Source organism: Gracilinanus agilis, chromosome 2 (assembly GCF_016433145.1).
Source record: "Gracilinanus agilis isolate LMUSP501 chromosome 2, AgileGrace, whole genome shotgun sequence".
NCBI lineage: Eukaryota > Metazoa > Chordata > Mammalia > Didelphimorphia > Didelphidae > Gracilinanus > Gracilinanus agilis.
Window position 1 is genome coordinate 612,766,484 of NC_058131.1, and position 21,118 is coordinate 612,787,601.

Here is a 21,118-nt window from a genome sequence, read left to right on the forward strand (position 1 = left end):
TTGCTCAGTTCTACACAGGCCAATACTAGTGCTTGCAGGAGGTAACTGACCAAGTTTTTAAAATTTATTCAGAATTGTCTCTAAATGGTTTCAGAAGGTTTAAGATAAACTGACCTTTCTCACCCTTCTGTTGTCCTCAACCATATATCCAGAAATCAATTTATTTAGAGGTTTAGCAATAGCAACAAAGTTCTCCTGCAATAACAGCTATCTCTGTTACTGCCACCATTTTGGTGCAGACCCTCATCACCTCATATCTAGACCATTGCAATAGCCCGCTGGCAGGTCTGTCTCCTCCTACTCCAGTCTATTCTCCACTCAACCAATAAAATAATTTGCCTCTTGTTTATTTGGGCATATGTTTTGGAGTTTTTGGTTTTATAAGATAATTCACTTACAAAAATGAATAACATGGAAATATGTTTTGTGTGACAATATATGTATAACCCAGATTGAATTGCTTGCCAACTCTGGAAGTGGGGAGGGAAACAATATGGATCATACAGCTTTGGGCAAAAACAAACAAACAAATAAATAAATGTTATTAGCATACACACACACACACACACACACACACAAAATAAAGTTTTGCCTAAAGTTCAAATCTGACCACGTCTCCCTCAAAAACCTCCAGTGGCATCACTGGAAGAGTGTCCTTGATTTAGGGTTCCAGTTAGTATTCCATTTTTATTTGTCCACTTAGCACTGGATAGCTTTTAAAAAGGGATTTTTTTTTGATACAGCAAAAAGAACTCCTTCAAATATTTTCCCCCAAAACTGAGGGGATAAAGCTTCCCCAAACCACCTTTGGTGGGTATTAGGTTCAAAACTTCCTACATAGCAATGATCTCACTAAGTTCATGTCTAAAGGTGTCATTACTGCTGTCTTCTGCTAGACCAAAGTCATTTCAGATGATTGCTCCATACTGGAGGAGGGATTGGGACAAGCTGCAAAACCAGGCCTGATTTCCTGGATTCCTATATTCCTATGACTCACACTCCTCACTTAAAAAAAAAAAAGTTTGTTTATTTAATTAATTCATTTAGAATATTTTTCCATAGTTACATGAATCATATTCTTTCCCCTTCCCTCCTCCCACCCCTCTCCTGTAGCCAATGAGCAATTCCATTGGGTTTTACATGTATCATTGATCAAGACCTATTTCCATATTATTAATATTTGCACTAGGGTGATCATTTAGAGTCGACATCCCCAATCATATTGCCACTGAACCATGTGATCAAGCAGTTGTTTTTCTTCTGTGTTTCTACTCCCACAATTCTTTCTCTGGATGTGAATAGTGTTCTTTCTCATAAGTCCCTCAGAATTATCCTGGATCATTGCATTGCTGCTAGTAGAGAAGTCTATTATATTCAAATTTGCCACAGTGTATCCGGCACTCCGTATCAATTCCGGGAGGTTGTTCCAGTTCACATGGAATTCCTCCAGTTCATTATTCCTTTTAGCACAATAGTATTCCATCACCAACAGATACCACAATTTGTTTAGCCATTCCCCAGTCAAAGGGCATCCTCCCATTTTCCAATTTTTTGCCACCACAAAGAGTGTGGCTATAAATATTTTTGTACAAGTCTTTTTCCTTATTATCTCTTTGGGGCATAAACCCAGCAGTGGTATGGCTGGATCAAAGGGCATACTCCTCACTTTTGAAACTCCTAAAGTTAGAATATCTACTCTCTTCACCTAGAATAGAAAAGGATGAATAAAAAGGCCAAGGACCAAGGTATAATTTTAACACTTACAGAGAGTGTGACACTTTTTTCTCAGATGATAATGAAAAGAACAGATGGTTGATAATGACTCAAGTTGTCCCAGCTACATAGCCAATGGAAAAAGGCTTTTCCCAAACAAATGATAGGGTAACTGGATCTAGTTACAGAATGTCCCTCAATGCACCAGTCCTCATGAAGCATCTTCTTACCATTGCCCATGTGAATGATTTCATCAAACTGATGGGGTCTGCACAAATGCCAGATCCCCATCGTACTTAAAATCATAAAATTTTGGAGAGTTGGGAATCCTAGGGTGACTGATGACCTTTGGGATTCTGCAAACTTCTTTTTCCAGACTTATTATGGAACAAATAGGAGTTACAGCTACTTCTAGCTGCAGTGAGATGGAAAAGGAGGTATATCCAAACTTCAGTGTTCTCTCTTTTCTCCTGTTGCTGCCAACCTGATCTTGGCAAATTCTGAAACAACTTCCTTTCAGCCTTTGATTAACATGGTAAATGTCCAAACTAGAATCTTTTCTAAGGGTAAAGCAAAGATGTTCATTGTCATCACTACTATTTGATATCATGCTATAGGTGCTAAGTATAGCCATAAGATAAAAAAAAATAAATTGAAAGAAGTAATCAAAAGCAAAGAAGAAAATAAAATTATTTCTTTTTGTAAGATGATATGATGGTGTAGTTGGAGAACCCTGGAAAGTTAACTAAAAATTAATTGAAACTTCAGCAAACTTTTAGGATATAAGGTAAATCCACATAAATCATCAACATTCTTCTATCAATAAAACTAAGCTGGAAGAGATAGAAAGAGCAATTCCATTTAAAATAGCAACAGAATGTATAAAATAATTCAGAGTCCTCCTACAAAAATACATAGACAGGAACTATATGCATATAGCTATGAAACTTCATTTATAGAAATAAAGGCAGATCTAATAATTGGAGAAATATTAATTGCTCATGGATAGGACAAAGCAATATGACAAAATAACAATACTACTTATTGGTGATGCTATCTATGTTGGGATAAAATGAGGTACACGTATATCATTGAATAGTTAAAAAAAGAAAGGGGAAGTTTACTTCTGTTAAGATTAAAATTCTCTGGAGACTGTATATTAATTTGTAATTATTTGTTAAATAACAAAAAGTGGATTGGAGAGAGAAAAGGCATATAGTCATATGGCTGGTCATACACCTTCCCTAGCTAACCTGAGCTCACTGCTCACCTTGTTCCTCCATTCACTCTCATAGCTTAGCCAGAAAGACCCAAGAGTTTCCTTGATCTATAATTCTTTACCCCACCCCCACTCCCAACATCACTTTTCCTGGGTCTTCCTGCTTGGACAGACTTGACCTTAGTCCAAGTCAAAGGTCAGTCTTCCAGACTTCAGAAGTCATGTGGGACAAGAGGCAAGTTTTTCAAGGACACCAGGAAGCTATGAGGCTTCTGGCATCCTCCCAGAGTATACATGCATCCCCTTTATACAGATAAGCTTTAGGCCTTGGTCTTAATCCAATCAAGGGGTGGAGGCTGAACCAAAATCCAGTTCATTAGAAATTAGGTTTTCAAATTCAATATGGAACTTTCCTTTTAACATACCAAGACTGATTTTAGGGTACTAAGAAAAAGGGGGTACAAACTAATGTTAAATTCTCACAACTTCCCACTCTGATTTTTGGGGACCCATTTTAGTCTCCCCAATGAATCATTCTATATATAATATCTATACATTTCAGGGTTATCTAAACACAATGCATAAGGGCCCAAAGATATTATACATTTCATGAAAGGTTCAACTACATTTGGGTGTTTTTTAGCATATTAAAAATGATTGATGGTAGCCACACTCTTTGTGGTAGCAAAAAATTAGAAAATGAGGGGATGCCCTTCGATTGGAGAATAGCTGAACAAATTGTGGTATCTGTTGGTGATGGAATACTATAGTGCTGAAAGCACAATAATGAACTGGAGGAATTCCATGTGAACTGGAACAACCTCCAGGAATTGATGCAGACTGAAAGGAGCAGAACAAGGAGAACCTTATACACAAAGACTGATACACTGTGGCACAACTGAATGTAATGGACTTCTCTAATAGCAGCAATGCAATGATCCAGAACAATTCTGAGGGACTTATGAGAAAGAACACTATTCACATCTAGAGAAAGAACTGTGGGAGTAGAAACACAGAAGAAAAACAACTGCTTCATCACATGGATCAATGGGGATATATTTGGGAATGTAGACTCTAAGCGATCACCCTAATTAATAATATGGAAGTAGGTCTTGATCAATGATACATGTAAAACCCAGTGGAATTGCTCATTGACTATGGGAGTGGGGTGGGAGAAGGGGAGGGAAAGAACATGAATCATGTAACCATGGAAAAATATTCTAAGTTAATTAATTAAATAAAATTTTCAAATAAAAACAATAATGACAAAGCCATTAGAGGACACTCCCCTTTTCTGGCACAGGAGTTTTAAAATCAAAATAAAATATTGGCACATGGGAAAGATAGAAGTGGATAGAGGGTTCAGCCCCCCACAGTTTAGTTTGTTATATCCAAAGGCTCATTCAGAGTCTTATAATGTAATGTTTAATTTCTGGGGACATCCCTTATTGTCATCTTTTAGTCCATCTAAAATCATGATGGTCCTCACAGCATTTTCCCTGGGAGATCTGCTTTTCTAGTATAGGTTATTGGTGATAGCTTTATCTAAAATTGCTTTTAAAAATCTTAGTCTATAGACTTTTAGGATAACTTCACAAAATCTCCTCAAGAGGGTAAGATACTGCCCAGGATCTAATCCTATATCTACAAGCACATACATAACCTGAAGATAACAAAAAATAATGTTCTAACATGGTGTATATTCTTTAAGAATGTCAGTGAACTTGGTATAGGATATGTGGCTAGTTACTCGTTTAAGAATGCATTAAATAAATTACCCAAATAATATATAAATTACCTTTCCCAAAATAAGAAAAACATAAAATAAAAATTGTAAAAAGTTCCTGATATTTATTAAAGGTCTAGTGGAGGTAGGTTATATCCTACTAGGTCAGGTGAAACAATATTACAGTTACCCACTATCTGCCATAACTAAAGAAAGTTGCCATACCAAAGAAGAAAGAGGGACAAGAGTATGACAAAAAGGGGAATGTGATCCCCTAATCTTATTTCTACTTTATACAAAAGTCATAGGGATAGCAAGCTAGAGTCAGAGGTAAGTGAGAATATTCTCCATAAAAAGGATATGTTCTACCAGGCTAAGTCAGAAGAGTCCTGCTTCAGTCTTTGCTGAACAGTCACTTTTTCAACCCTCTCCTGAAATAGCTCTCCCCACCTTGGCACTGACATGTATCACCCCCACAGGAGTTATTGACATTTATAATCATTGGCTTAATAGCATTGATCAGTGACTTGTTAGCACTCCCTTTGTTGTTTATCTGGAATCAGACTCAAACATCAGTTATAGACCCATAAAATTTAATCACCAATGGCAGCTTTCAATAGTCTAAACTTTAGGGCATGTGGTGTTGTCAGGGCTGTTAGATATTGGAAACTGGCCCTTCAATTAACAAAATATCAGGTATAATGCCATAAACTCAAGTTTTAAAAATTCATACTTAAAACTAACAAAACAAAATGGAAGAGAAAAAAATTTAATCATTTCATAAATCCAATTTGACAATGTAACAGTTAAACACACATGTTTTAAAGAAACAGATTGATTACTTAAAAGTTAAATCTGGTAGGGAGAAGGAAGTAGAGCCAAGATGGTAGGACAGCAGCACAGAAAGATGGAACCACTCTGAAAATCCTTTTAAATCAAACTTAATCTAGTGCCTCAAAATGAATATTGGAATCACAGAACCAATAAAGGGATGGAGTGAAGTAACTCTCTTGCAGAAAAAACTTGAAAGATATGCAGAGAGGATCTATTTCACTGGGATGAGAGGGGAGCCAGTAGTAAAACTGCTCCAGATTCTGAACCTAAGCACAAGCCAACTTTGAAATCCTAGGACCCTGCTTCAGACAACAGCAGAGTCCCAGCCCTTTGAAGTCCCAAGCTCTGGCCCAAGTCTGCAGTGAGTCCCCAGGTCTGCAGTGCTTGGCCTGTTCAAATCTGTGGTGAAGTTCCCAAGCTCCATCACAGGGCAGTCCACATTGCACCAGGCTGGTGTATGCCCAGAATGAGGCTCTGAGCTTCTGTCCAAGACTGCAATGGAGACTCAAAACTCTGGCCAACCACAACTCAAGACAGTTCTTGTCTGGCTGGTGATAGCCTAAAGGAGACCCAAAGTCCTGTTCAAACTGGCACTGAGGCCCCAAGCCTCAAGGTAAGATAGCTCACAGTACTCTGAACCCTGTAAGACACTAGAGGAGATTGAATCAGTAGAAGAGGTGGTTTCCAGAATTTCTAGCCCACAGGCCATCATACCACCTTGAGAGAAATAAAACTTACAGAAACCTAGAACTAGAGCTGAGAGTAGCAGCAAGGAAAAACTGAAGTTTAAGAGTGTGTTCTCTCTACCCTGAGAACAGAGTCCACTTTTAAGACAAAAGTAAAAGTTAAAAAAAAAAAAAAGGTTAGGAAAATGAGCAAACAACCCAAAACAAAAAACCAAAAAATCCCTACCTAACCATAGAAAATTTTTATGGAGATAAGGAAGAGCAAGGCAGAGACTCAGTAGGTGATAGTGAGATTAAAGCAGCCACATGCAAAACTTCAAAGAAAAAAGGAATTGGTCTCAAACTCTGGAAGACCTCAAAAAGGAATTAAAAAAATAAGAAAGGCAGAGGGAAAAAATGGAGAAAACGAAAGTAATGCAAAAAGAAAATTAAAAAGCAGAATTGGCCAAATAGAAAAAGAGGTACAAAAATCCAATGAAGAAAAGAGTTCCATAAAAAGTAGGATTGACTGGAGAAGTTCCAGGCGAACTGGAGAGACCTCTGGGAACTGATGCAGAGCGAAAGGAGCAGAGCCAGAAGAACTCTATACACAGAGACTGATATACTGTGGTAAAATTGAATGTAATGGACCTCTGTACCAGCAGCAATACAATGACCCAGGACAATTCTGAGGGATTTATGGTAAAGACGCTACCCACATTCAGAGGAAGGACTGCAGGAGAGGAAACATATAAGAAAAACAACTGCTTGAACGCATGGGTCGGGGTGGACATGATTGAGGGTGTGGACTCGAAACTACCACACCAATGCAACTACCAACAATTTGGAAATTGGTCTTGATCAAGGACACATGACAAAGCTAGTGGAAATGCGCAATCGGCCAAGGGTGGGTGGTGGGGTGCGGGGGGGGGGGTTGAAGGGGAAAGGTGGAGCATGAATCATGTAACCATGTTAAAAATGAATATTAATAAATGTTAAAAAAAAAGTAGAATTGATCAAGCTCAGAGAAGAAAATCACTCTTTAAAAATTAGAATTGAGTAGAAAGAAACTAATGACTTTATGAGACATCAAGAAACAATCAACAAAATCAAAAGAATGAAAAGACAGAAGAAAATATGTAACATCTCATTGAAAAAAACAACTAACCTGGAAAATAGATCTAGGAGAGACAATCTAAGAATTATTGATCTACTTGAAAGTAATTATCAAAACAAAATGCTAGACATCATATTATAAGAAATTATCAATGAAAACTGCCCTGTTATTCTTGAACAAGAAAATAAAATAGATATTGAAAGAATTCCTAGATCACCACCTCTAATAAATCCCTGAATGACAATTCCCAGAAATATAGCCAAATGCAAGAGCTTTCAGGCAAAGGAGAAAATACTGCGAATGGCAAGAAAGAAACAATTTAAATATCATGGAACCACAGTCAAGATTACAAAGGACTTAGCAGATTCTACATTAAAAGATTAGAAGTCTTGGAATGTGATATTCCAGAAGGCAAAGGAACTAGATTTATAATCCAGAATCACTTACCCAGAAAAACTGAATATATTTATTCAAGGGGGAAAATGGTCATTTAATAAAATAGAAGATTTTTCAAGCATTCCTGATGCAAACACCAGAACTAAATAGAAAATCTGATGTCCAAACACAAGATTCAAGAGAAGTATAAAAAGCTAAATAAGAAAGAGAAAATGTAAGTGATTCAATAAGATTCAACTGTTTATATTCCTACATAGAAAGATATTTGTTATTCAATTTTTTTTATCATTAGCAAAGCATTTAGAAGGAGTTTACATAGACAGGGAGTATGAAAGTAAGCTGTTAAGGATGACACGATATTAAAAAAAATCAAGGGGTTAAAAAGAGGAATCCACTGAGAGAAAAGGGGAGAGATAAAATAGGGTAAATTACATGACTTAAAGATGTGCAAGAAAAACTATTACAATGGAGGGCACAATGAGGGTGGTGGTAGGCAATGCTTAAACCTTACTCTCATCTGAATTGGCTAAGAGAGGGGAAAACAACCAGACTCATTGGTGTATAGGATCCTATCTTACCCTATAGAGAATGTGGGAGGAGAATAAGAAGGAGGTGGGTGGGGAGGGGAGCAATATAAGGGAAGGAATGGGGGCGAAGATTAAAAGCAAAACACTTGTGGAGAGACACAGTAAAAGGAGAAAGTGCAGAATAAGAAGGGAAAATAAGATTGAGAGGAATACACAGATGGCAATTATAACTGTGAATATGAATGAGAGAAATTCACCCATAAAATGGAAGTGGATAGCAGAGTGGACTAAAAACCAGAATCCTACTATGTGTTGGTTACAAGAAACACATCTAAGGCAAGTAGACACACACAAAACAAAGGTAAGGAAATGGAGCAGAATCTATTGCTTCAACTGAGGTAAAAAAAAAAAGCATGAGTAACAATCATAATCTCAGACAAAGCTAAAGCAAAAATAGATCTAATTAAAAGAGAGGAGGAAGGAAATTACATCTTGATAAAAGGTACTATATACAATGAAGTAACTTTAATACTTAACATATACTCACCAAATGGTATAGTTTCAACATTTTTAAAGGAGAAACTAAATGAGCTTAAAAAAAATAGACAGTAAAAGTATACTAGTGGGAGACCTCATCCTTCCTCTCTCAGAACTAAATAAATCTAACTCAAAAGTAAACAAGAGGAAGTAAAGAAATTGAATGAAATTTTAGGAAAGTTAGATTTAATAGCTCTCTGGAGAAAATTGACTGGAGATTAAAAAAGTGTATGTACACAAAAATTAACCACATATTTGGGCATAAAAACTTCATAACCAAATGCAGGAAAGCAGAAATAATAAATGTACCCTATTCAGGTCACACAACAATAAAAATTAAAATTAATAAGGGTTCTTGGAAAGACAAATTAAAAATTAATTGGAAACTAAACAATCTAATTCTAAAAAAACAGTCAAAGAACAAATTTTAGAAACAATCAATAATTTCATTAAGGAGAATGACAACAAGGAGACAACATATCAAAATTCATGGGATATAGCCAAAGCAGTACTTAGGGGAAATTATACCTCTGAATGCTTATATCAATAAAATAGAGAAAAAGCAGATCAATTAATTGGGTATGCAACTAAAAAATTAGAAAAAGAACAAATTAAATATCTCCACTGAAATACTAAATTGGAAATCCTCAAAATCAAAGGAGAAATTAATATACTGAAAATAAGGGAACTCTTGAACTAATAAATAAAAGCAGGAGTTGGTTTTATTAAAAAAAAGACCCAACAAAATAAAATAGATAGAGCATTGGTTAATTTGATTAAAAAAAAAAGAAAGAAGAAAATAAAATTACCAGTATCAAAAATTAAAAGGGAGGGGGCAGCTGGGTAGTTCAGTGGATTGAGAGCCAAGCCTAGAGACGGGAGGTCCTAGGTTCAAATCTGGCCTCAGATACTTCCCAGCTGTGTGACCTTGGGCAAGTCACTTAACCTCCATTGCCTATCCCTTACCACTCTTTTGCCTTGGAGCCAATACACAGTATTGATTCCAAGATGGAAGGTAAGGGTTTAAAAAAAAATGAAAAGGGTAAATTCCTCACCAATGAAGAGGAAATTAAAGTAATTATTAGGAGCTATTTTGCTAAATTATATGACAACAAATTTGACCATCTAGGTGAAATGGATGAATATTTGCAAAAATATAAATTGTCCAGATTAATGAAAGAGGAAACAGAATAGAAAAAGAAATTTAACAAGCCATTAAAGAACACCCTAATTGAATTATATCAAACATTTAAAGAACAATTTATCCCAATACTATATAAACTATTTGGCAAAATAAGCAAAGAAGGAGTCTACCAATTTTTTTTATGACTCATATTTGGTGCTGATACCTCATCCAGGAATAGCAAAAACAGAGAAAGAAAGAAAAGCCAAAAAAAAGAAAAAAAAAAAGGAAGAGGGCCAAGTCCTCCATATAAACCCAGACACTGAGTGCCAATTAAAGAGTTAGAAACCAGCAGTGAACAAATGCTCGGCATCAGAGTTCCAGAGACCTGGTTTTTATACCAAGACAATAACAAAGTGAATATTTCCAAACAAGGATCATGACTTATAAAACAAGACATAACTTTTTTAGAAACGGTTACCCAGGGGCAGCTGGGTAGCTCAGTGGAGTGAGAGTCAGGCCTAGAGACAGAAGGTCCTAGGTTCAAACCCGGCCTCAGCCACTTCCCAGCTGTGTGACCCTGGGCAAGTCACTTGACCCCCATTGCCCACCCTTACCACTCTTCCACCTATGAGACAATACACCGAAGTACAAGGGATTAAAAAAAAAAAAAAAGAAACAGTTACCGAATTACAAAGCTGATTGGTTAGTTCATTTAGGAAAACCCATATTAGTCTTAAGGTCAAATCACAAGACAATAACCTTATTAATAAATACTGATGACCATTATCTCAGGGCTCTGATCTGTTGAGAGGATGGTTATTTCAAAATAGAAAAGGGTGAGTATTCTTGTACCATATCAGGACATGATGCAGCATTCCGGGACCTGAAACTCATAAACTCATTTTCCATCTCATGATAGAAGGGAAATATGACTTAGGGAGGGGTTGGAAATCCCCTTAGAAGCAGTTTTATGCTTTAGTTAGAGATCTTCATAAAATCATGAATTCTACTAATTGTAACTAGGATTATAATGGAATCACTTTATTTTATTTATTTGTTTGTTTGTTTGTTTATTTAAAACCTTACCTTCCATCTTGGAGTCAATACTGTGTATTGGCTCCAAGGCAGAAGAGTGGTAAGGGTAGGCAATGAGGGTCAAGTGACTTGCCCAGGGTCACACAGCTGGGAAGTATCTGAGGCCAGATTTGAACCTAGGACCTCCTGTCTCTAGGCCTGGCTCTCAATCCACTGAGCTACTCAGCTGCCCCCTGGAATCACTTTAAAATCACAATATTGATTAGGTTTAAACTTATCACTATCATTAAAATCCAATCAAGCATAAGGGGGTAAGGGGGTCTTTCTTCCTTAAATTATCCCTCCTCTGATCCAAAGAAAACTGCTACCAGTTTTCTGCAGGATCATCACAATCTAAAACCAGTGCAACATTCTATATGATAATGTCGAAAGGCACACTTACGTTAATACATGAGATATTGATTGTACATTAGTAAGTTTCAATAACAGTATTTAATCCCACAGTCAACACAATCTTGCAGCATTCAGGTATCATGACGTCTTCTTTCTTCCAACATGATAAATCTGTCCCATCCATCATTTTGGTAGATCTAGTCCATCAAGTTAGTCTCTATGTAAGTCACCATCCAGTCCTTAACTAGTTGAATCTGTGAACTTCTTTTAGAACCAATACAACAGGGGCCAAAGGCAGAACCATAATAGAAAAATTCTACTATGCGTTCCCAGGTGATTCCTTGCTCAAAAATCTCATCTGAATGCAAAGGAAATGCCTCCTTGCGAAGTCCAAATCAATAATTGTGTTGTTACAAACAGATTCATAGTGATCTCCAGCAGAGCGCATGGCTGAATATAGAGGCTTTAGTAAGGGTACATCTGCAAAGAAGTTCTCTTCTGGACTCAATAGGTTATCAAAACCTTTCTGTTTAAGTTTGTAGTTCACAAAATCAGCCACAAGAGCAGGGACAGCAGTTGCCATTGTGGGAAGATAACCTGTTAATGTTCATAAGAGCAATAATAGACATTAAATTATATATATATATNATAGAAAAATTCTACTATGCGTTCCCAGGTGATTCCTTGCTCAAAAATCTCATCTGAATGCAAAGGAAATGCCTCCTTGCGAAGTCCAAATCAATAATTGTGTTGTTACAAACAGATTCATAGTGATCTCCAGCAGAGCGCATGGCTGAATATAGAGGCTTTAGTAAGGGTACATCTGCAAAGAAGTTCTCTTCTGGACTCAATAGGTTATCAAAACCTTTCTGTTTAAGTTTGTAGTTCACAAAATCAGCCACAAGAGCAGGGACAGCAGTTGCCATTGTGGGAAGATAACCTGTTAATGTTCATAAGAGCAATAATAGGCATTAAATTATATATATATAATTATATATATATATTATATATATATTATATATATAAATTATATATATAATTTGAAAATGTATATATATATATACATATATATATACATTTTCAAAGAGACAAATGGCCATGAGGAAGTGTGACATACAACACAAAAATCAAACAATATTAACATAGTGACAAAAAGCACAAGAAGGTTGTTGTAAAGTTTCAAAGAAAGAGGGAAAACAACATTGCTTAGAGAGAGGACCACAAATCCAATTTGGTGTTATATGGTGCTGATTTCCAGTTCCAGCACATCTTGAAAAATGACAATGATGACAATCAAAGAGAGATTAATAATAGGTGTGTCTTTGAGTATCCTCAGAGGTCATAGCCAATATGGTCTCCTGACATCTACACACCATGATACATCCTTCCTTTTCCTAAATCCATCACATATATTAGACATATATGTGATTATTATGACTTTAAATCCACTAGGTAATCAATGTTGTAATCTTTTCTGAAAAATAGATTCAGATACAAGATCAGTAAGTACAGAGCTAGAAGATATGATTCCAGTAGTGGGTTGGTATGTCTCAAGAGTCACCATATACTCATTCCAAGGTATCTGTAGAATGTTTCTAAGGGAAAGGATAAAGTACATAGAATTTCAACAATATTAGATTAGAGTTCAAACAGTAAATACTCCTTTAGGACCTGCAAAATAGACCAGGATAACCTATACCATGCTCACACTTGGGACACTTCCAGGACTTAAGGCAACAATAGTAAGCTCAACATAGTTAGATCCCAAGTGCTATAGATGGAGGTTAGTTCTTTACCTATAATGGTCTGTACTTCCTGAAAGTTGTGGAATATTCATGATGTATTACACTCCTTAAATAGGAATGGCAAAAAGGACTCTAGCAGGTTTTAGCCGAATCTATGGTGAATTTGACAAGAGCACTGTGTGCATGTTCAGAGTGGAATTTAGTTTTAATGTGATGTTTGTTGTTGATTAATTCAGTCTAAGTGAAGTGTTTGTTGTTACTGAAATTTTCTTGTCCAATTTTTTCAATTCCCCAATTTTCCTATTTAATTTCAATGTTCCTAATTTCCTAATTTCAAATTTCCAATTTTCCTTTCAAATTTCCAATTTCAATTTTCCTTCCCATCCATTATCTCTCCTTGTAAGAGTAGGGGACTTTGAGGAGGCAAAGTCTCATATAAGATGTACTGTGACAAATAGATCTATACCAGTCAGTTGGGAAGTAGAATAGGCCTGGGCATTAAAGGAACAGCTAATTCCTGTCTCACTATATGTACATTCTTCATGAGTGTCAACAGTGATCACCCATTGAGAAAAGTAATTGTCTGTGATCTCAAAACAGTAAAAGGATAGTCCCTGCTTTTGACATTTTAACAAAGAATGACAAGGTACATTTTTTGTACAAGACAGATGACACTTATAGTACTCATGGTATGTCTGATTACACAAGAGAGGTAAAACAGTAGGAGTAGAAAAATTGGTTATAAAAAAAGACTCAAGCACTGGATTCTCATAGACTGAAAATAAAGGCAAATTTGTGTTATTTGGAGGGCATCTGATAGATCCTAAGCTAATAAAACAACCATGGGGAGTTAATGATGAAATGAGGTTACAGGAAACTTTAAAAAGTTTGCCCATCACTGCTGTAGAGGAAAGTATCTGAGACATCTCATAGGGTGATAGGTGATGTGAAGCAAGGCACAGGAGAGAATATACCACATATGCAAGAGAAATTCCCCAAGTACTACACATGCCCCCTTTCTCTCTTTTTGTACCCTAAATTCATCCGATGACATGTATACTCTTAAAACATGCCTCTACCTGAAAGGGCACCCACCCCTCCAACACATATTTTCTGGGGTTTGGGGCCTGGAATGCCCTACCCAGGGGAGGAAGATTCTGTGAAAAGGTGGAGAGTTTCCAGGACTGGTAGGAGACAATCCCATAGACCCTCAATAAATCTAGAAACCTTAATCCCTGCAGCTGCAATTGCCCTGACCACACCATCTGTATCATCCTTGAATAAACACTTCTATCAGATGAACAGAGTCTGAATTTCCAGTTCTTTGGGTGAGAACTTGCATTTGCTCTCCTACAATAAATTCATTCCCCCATAATATTAGCAACGTAAAACCTTACACAGTCCTCAGGATTATTGGGGTTCCATCGTGGGTCTTGTAATGGCCTCTGTTTCCTCATCTTCATCCTGAGAATTATTGGTAGTCTCAAAAATTGCCTTTCTCCCTCAGGAGTAAGGCATGCATTAGATCTATTACATCATCCCAACTTGGATTAAAACTCTGAAAAAAGACCTAAAACTGTCTCAGAACTCTATTGGATAACAGTCAGAGCTGGGTGTGTCCTTTTGCCACATGCTAAGAAAGAACAGTATGTGATATTTTAATGTTACCATATTGCCCTCAGAGGAAACAGGTCCTTATGGGAGTTGTTATTTTCCATTATTGAGTCTAAAGTCTGTGTGAAGACTGAGTAGAGAAGATGGGGAGAAAATGAACCTTCTTCATTTTGAGGAGACTACTCTGGGTGAGGACTTACCCTTGGTGGAGGAGGGGTGCAGAGAGTGGGCAGAGAGGTGGAGTCAGGAGCAGAATGGAGGGATGGGTTCAGAGAGAGTTGATCACACTTGGGTGGGTGGGTGGGGGGATGGAAATAGCCAGGGCTTTAGGGGGTGGGGAAGAGTGAGAAGACCCAGGAGGACGAAAAGAAATAGAAAATGGGTCTGCAAGTGGGTGAAAAGAATGTGTTATAGAAGGAGGGTCAGAAACTTTGGGGAGGGTCCCCAAAAGAATGAAGCAGGAGCAGGCTGAGGCAATGGGAGAAAGGCCAGAGAGGAGGGATCAGGGAGAAAAGAGAGAAGAGGGGACAGGCTAAGACAATAAGAGAGAAGAGGGGACAGGCTAAGACAATAGGCGAGGGGCCAAAAAGGAAGAAGGGGCCATAGAATAAGAAGGGTATGAAAAGACAAAGGAAAACTGATTAGAAATTTGGTTGCTTGATTGAACTTTTGTAGATTTCATCAAGGAGCATGACCCAAATGTACCAATAATCTAATTTTTTGAAGGTTTTATTTCCAATAGCTAATTATAACTCTTTTAACATCTTAAAGTCCAAAGATCCAAAAAGGAGATGAAAAGGGGTCTGTTGCTGGTATAGTCATAGTCTTTAACCTTTCTTACAAAGGCTAATGGCTTCTTTTTTTGTCATTCCTGGCTTTACTGGCAGTGGCCCTTATTCTCATGAGATGAGCAGCCTGGGTAAAGGAGATTCTCCTTAGTTAGAATTCTTGTTGCATGTATTTCCCATTTCCACCAAAAAGAACAAACATGCACACAAAAAAAGATTAGAAACTGTTGAGGAAACAAAAAATAAATTAGACACTATTGGTTACTGCCTAAGTCTGCATCTTGGATCTTTCCCTAGAGGCCACATGGTTTTGTTGAACCACCTATGCACAGTTTAATTTGTGGTTTTTCCTTCTTTAAAAAATGAGTAAAGAAATCAAGAAAGAAAACTAAAGATCAACTCTTTCTTACTCGTATATTTTTAACACTAGAGTAATGCCTTTCGCTTTTCTAACTTTGGTGTCTGGTTATTATCTTGCTTTCTTTTCTGTTCTTCTAATCACTTTTTGCTTTATTCCTCAACCAAAAAAAATGACAAAAATAATTGTCAAACAGAAACAAGAAACAGTCATCCAATCCAAAGTTTCTTCTTGATGACCTAAACTTTGCAGGAACCCAGAACTTATATATATGTCCCTCTTATATGACAAGGAAAAACTTATAAAAAGGCAAGAAAAAAGAGGAATTCAGACTCTAGATTACCAGAAATGTTAAGATTAAAATTCTCTGGAGACCGCATATTAATTTATAATTATTTATTAAATAGTGAAAATCAGGTCAGAGAAAGAAATGGCCCATAGCCACATGACAGGTTGCACACCTTCCCTAGCTAACACTACCTCACTTTTGCTTCTCCATCCACTCTCACTGCTTGATCAGAAGGACCCAAGAGTTTCCTTGATCCATAACTTATTACCCCCACCCTCCACCCCATATCACTTTTTCCGGGATCACCTTGATTGAATAGACTTGACCTCTGTCTGGGTCAGAGATCAGTCTTCTAGACTCTAGGAGTCATGTGGCACAAGAAGTAAGCATCTTCTAGGAAACCTGGGAGCCATGAGGCTTCTGGCATCTTCTCAGAGTGCACATGCATCCTCTTATACAAATAAGCCTCAGGCCTCAGTCTTAATCCAATCAAGGGGTGGGGACTGAACTAAAACCCAATTCTCTAGGGAATGGGTTTTCAAATTCAATATTAAACTTTCCTTTTAATACTCCAAGACTGACCTTAGGGTACAAAGAAAAAGAGATGCAAACTGGTGTTAAATTTTCTGAGTTATAAAGATTTTTTCAATCCTGACTTTATGATTCAATGTGTCAACCATCCTTCCCAACTTTATACAATTTTGAAGTTTTATAAGTAGCCTTCTTTACCTTTTTTCAAGTCATTGATTAAAAAAAATATACAGACTAAAGCCAAAGACAAATTCCTGAGACACTCCATTAGAGGATTCCCTTGAAATTGGCATTTTTAAAAAAACTCTTAGCTTCTGTCTTAGAATTGATACTAGATTGATTTCAAGTCAGAAGAGAAACAGAGGCTAGACAATTAGGGTTGAGAGACTTGATTGGGGTTACACAACTAGGAGGTGTCTGAGATCAGATATGAACCCAGGACCACCCATTTGAACTCCAGGCCCAGCTCTCTAGCCACTGAACCATCTAGCTGCTCCTGACATAGTTTTTTACATGACTACTGATTCTAGTTGTTCAATCAAGTCCATATTTACCTATTTTTTATTTAGCTCTCATCTTTCTATCTCTTCAACCACTGTGTATGGGAGACTCGGGCAAATATTTTGTTAAAAACCAGGTAATTTATATCTGTAGTGTTCCCCTGGTCCACCACTATAGTAACATCTACCACTATAGTTGCCCTGTTATTTTTTTAAAAAAGAAAAAATGACACTATCCTTGGATGACCTGTTCTTGATGAAGTCATGCTGACTCTTAGTAATCACCACATCCCTTTCTAAATATTCATAAACCATCTGATAATATAAAATAGAAATAATATAAAAGAAATGTAACATGTATATGTTATTGAAAAATATATGTCACATAAGCTAGGCATTATATAATTCACATAGTATATGAATGTATAAATTTTATATACTCACATAAAATAGGTAAAAACATTTTAGAATTTTATTGGAAAGTGAAGGGAAGCTCCTCAGCTTATGTTCTGAAAATATTATTTACTTCTCTTCTTTGCAAAGCAGGGCAATGTTTGACTTCCTGCAGTCCTGTTCTCTATGACCTCTCTAAGATCACTGACAAAGACTGAGCAATCATATTCAATATTTCTGTTACTATCCTGGGCATCTAGTTCTTTCTGGGTCTGGTGACTTTGTCATAGAAGGAAGCCACATGTTCTCTATCTCTTTATTTATCTTGGGTTTAGATTCTCTATTAAGTAGCTTTGATCTACCCTTTCCAGTCCAAAAATCATTTTCCTTGTCATAGAAAACAGAAGCAAAGTAAGTGTCGAATAGCTCTGCCTTCTCTTCATCATTCCACTTTCATCAGACCATCTAACCTAAAGCAAAGCTCTTATCTCTTTTTTAAACCCTTTCTTTCAGTCTTAGTATGAATTCTAAGACAAAAGAATGACGAGGGCTAGGCAATTGGGGTTAAGTGGCTTTCCCAGAGTCACACAGCTAGGAAGTGTTTGAGGCCAGCCCTCCTGACTCCAGGCCTGATGCTCTATCCACTGTACCACCTAGCTTTCTCAAGCTTACGTCTTCTTTTATTCTCTTTTCCCCAAGATATCTAAAACAAACAAATAAACAAAAAACAACAACAAAAAACCCAAATCTTTTTTTTTTCTTGGCATCTACTCCTAGAGTTAGCTTGTTCTGAGTTTTAGAAATATTAACGCTATTCTTTATAACACAGTTCTGTTTAGGGAATCACAAAACCTCTTTGCCTTCTGGGATAAAAGTAACAATTATTCAGATTAGTTGACACTCATGTTGGTAGACCCAGTGCATAGCAAGAGCTTCATTAGTGCATAGCCTACGAAGATTGAAAACCCCCCTTGCTACCAAAAATAAAGCTCCTATCACATAGGCTAGTTTTTCTTTAAAAAAAAAAAATCAATTAAATCATCCTCCAGATTTAATTGATCCAAGGGAACTATCATTAATGTAGCTTACTTGTTGCCAAAGGCATAAAATCCAACACCAAAGCAGTTGGGGTTCTTTGGGTTTGATAAACTTTGCACTACTATGTAAATTAACACATCTTTCTGAGGAATTATGCCTTCATTGCAAACCCCAAGGCCAGGGATTGTGCATCCCACTGAACCAATACTGCATCTTTGCTGAATAGCCTTTCCATGTTATTTCTAGGTAATCTTCCTTTTGTTGAATGCTATCTGGTTTACGAGTGTATTTTTTTTTCATTCCAAATTTGAGACTGAATGACCAGACTAGCCTGAATCAGGCCTGGCCCAGAATAATTTACATTGACTTTTTCCAAGTATTTAACATCACATTTATATAGAAACTTTATCATTCCCTTTGTAGAGGGCATCTAGTTTGTGACTTTGACTTCAACTCCAGCATTTCTTTCAAGCATAATTGAACTCTTTCTTCCATCCACCAATTTATGTACTGACACGCTGATTTCGTCTGCTTTTCCCGAAGGCAAATTTTTATGTCACTCTTCTAGAATAGCTCCAGTCTTTTTTTTTTTTAAACCCTTACCTTCAGACTCAGAATCAATACTGTGTATTTTGTTTCAAGGCAGAAGAGTGGTAAGAGCTAGACAATGGGGGTTAAGTGACTTGTCCAGGGTCATACAGCTAGGACGTAATTTAGGTCAGATTTGAACCCCAGACCTCCTGTCTCCAGGCCTGTCTCTAAATCAACTGAACCACCTAGCTGCCCCTAGGGTATAGTTGGGAAACCAAAGAGCAAAAGAAAAAATGGAGGTGGTGAGAGGATTGCCTTTTTTAGTTTCTCTCCAAGTAAATAGGTTCAATAAACAATCTCCCTTTGTTGTGGAAGAGCTTTGAGGTGACACCCTGGGTCTGGGACAGGTTCCTTTTGCAAGGATGCAAGGCTCCAAAATTAGTTTAAAAATAAAAAAAGAGAAATTTAATTACTTGGGGGTAATATTGAATTGTTGGGAGACAGTGTGCAGGTGGAACACTGTCTACCTGCACACTGTCTCCCTGAGGAGATAGGATATGGGGTTTTTATTTCCCTTTGACAACAGGGGTACAGGATAAGAAAGAGGGGATGGGCTGAATCAGGAGTGAGGTAATTCATTGGGTTGGGGGGGGGTATAAGAAATGATGCATGGAATTCAAAGGATGACTAGATTAGGTGCCACCCAATGCTTTTCCGGGTGGAACTGGGAGGTGTATATCTATGTTAATTGAAGATCTAGTGGTAAGTCCAAGGGGGATGTTCCTCTCAGGGAGCAGAAAGGAATTTCCTATGTCTGTTTTGACCTGGAACCCTTCTGGAGTTTGGAGTGTCTAGGAGGGAACCTGTACCTCCATATCACCATCAGGTCACACCAGATATTAAAATTTAGAATCATCTCATTCAACCCCTCATTTTATAAATGAAGAAACCTAGGACAAGAAAGAGGAAGTGACTTGGCAAATGTTACACAATGGGTAGCTAGATTAAACTCTAGGTCTGATTGCCTGTCCTTTCTACCTTACCTCTCTTTGCCCTCAGGGATCCCAGAGACTTCTCCGGGCCAATAATAAAGAAAAGAATCAGCCAGGTAAGTAGGTTAACAAGTGTTACCTCCTCAGGATTGAAGATCAGACTGGGGAAATTACACAGGATGTCAGAAGAAAATTACCACCTCTCTCATAGTTACTTGAGGAATGTTTTCTTAAAGGAGGCAGGCAGAGAGATTGTGGCTGGGGTAGGGGTCATAAAACTTTTAAATAAAGGCACAGTTTCTTGTGCTTTGTACTTTATAAAGTATAAATAATCGTATACGCAGGTGATAGTATAATTGTTGCCCAACAGGGGGGCAGAGGTCACATTGAAACATGTTCTGTGGTGGAAGGAGGCATTGCACAAAGGTAGCATTAAACAAGTTGTCATTCTGAGAGCAGCTTGGAGGAGGAAGACATAGAGACAGGAGGAAAGTCCTTTGTTCTAATTCTGCCCCAGAGACCTTGACTTTTCTTCATAAAATGAGCCTAGATCCACAGAGCTTCTCATATGGGAGCCCAGTTGGAAGTTGAGGAGAATGTGGGTAGTATCTGGTGGATGGCAACCAATGAAGAAAGAAATTAAGTAACCTTGAATGACAAAGAAATTTCTACGAACACAAATAGTTCTTGATTTTCTCTAGCCTATAGCCCCATCCCCAAATAAAGAGGCACTTTGGGATGCTTAAGAATCACTCTTTATGGGGGCAGCTGGGTGGCTCAGTGGATTGAGAGCCAGACCTAGAGACCTAGGTCCTGGGTTCAAATTTGGACTCAGACACTTCCTAGCTGTGTAGCTCTGGGCAAGTCACTAGCCCTTACCACTCTTTTGCCTTAGAACCAATACACAGTATTGATTCTAAAATGGAAAGTAAGGGTTGAAAAAAAAATCACTATTCATCTTCTGTCTTCAATGTCTGAACAACTCAAGGCTGACTTGATTTACACTGTGAGTTTCTTTCTACTACCTACATCAGCAAGACTAGATATAAGC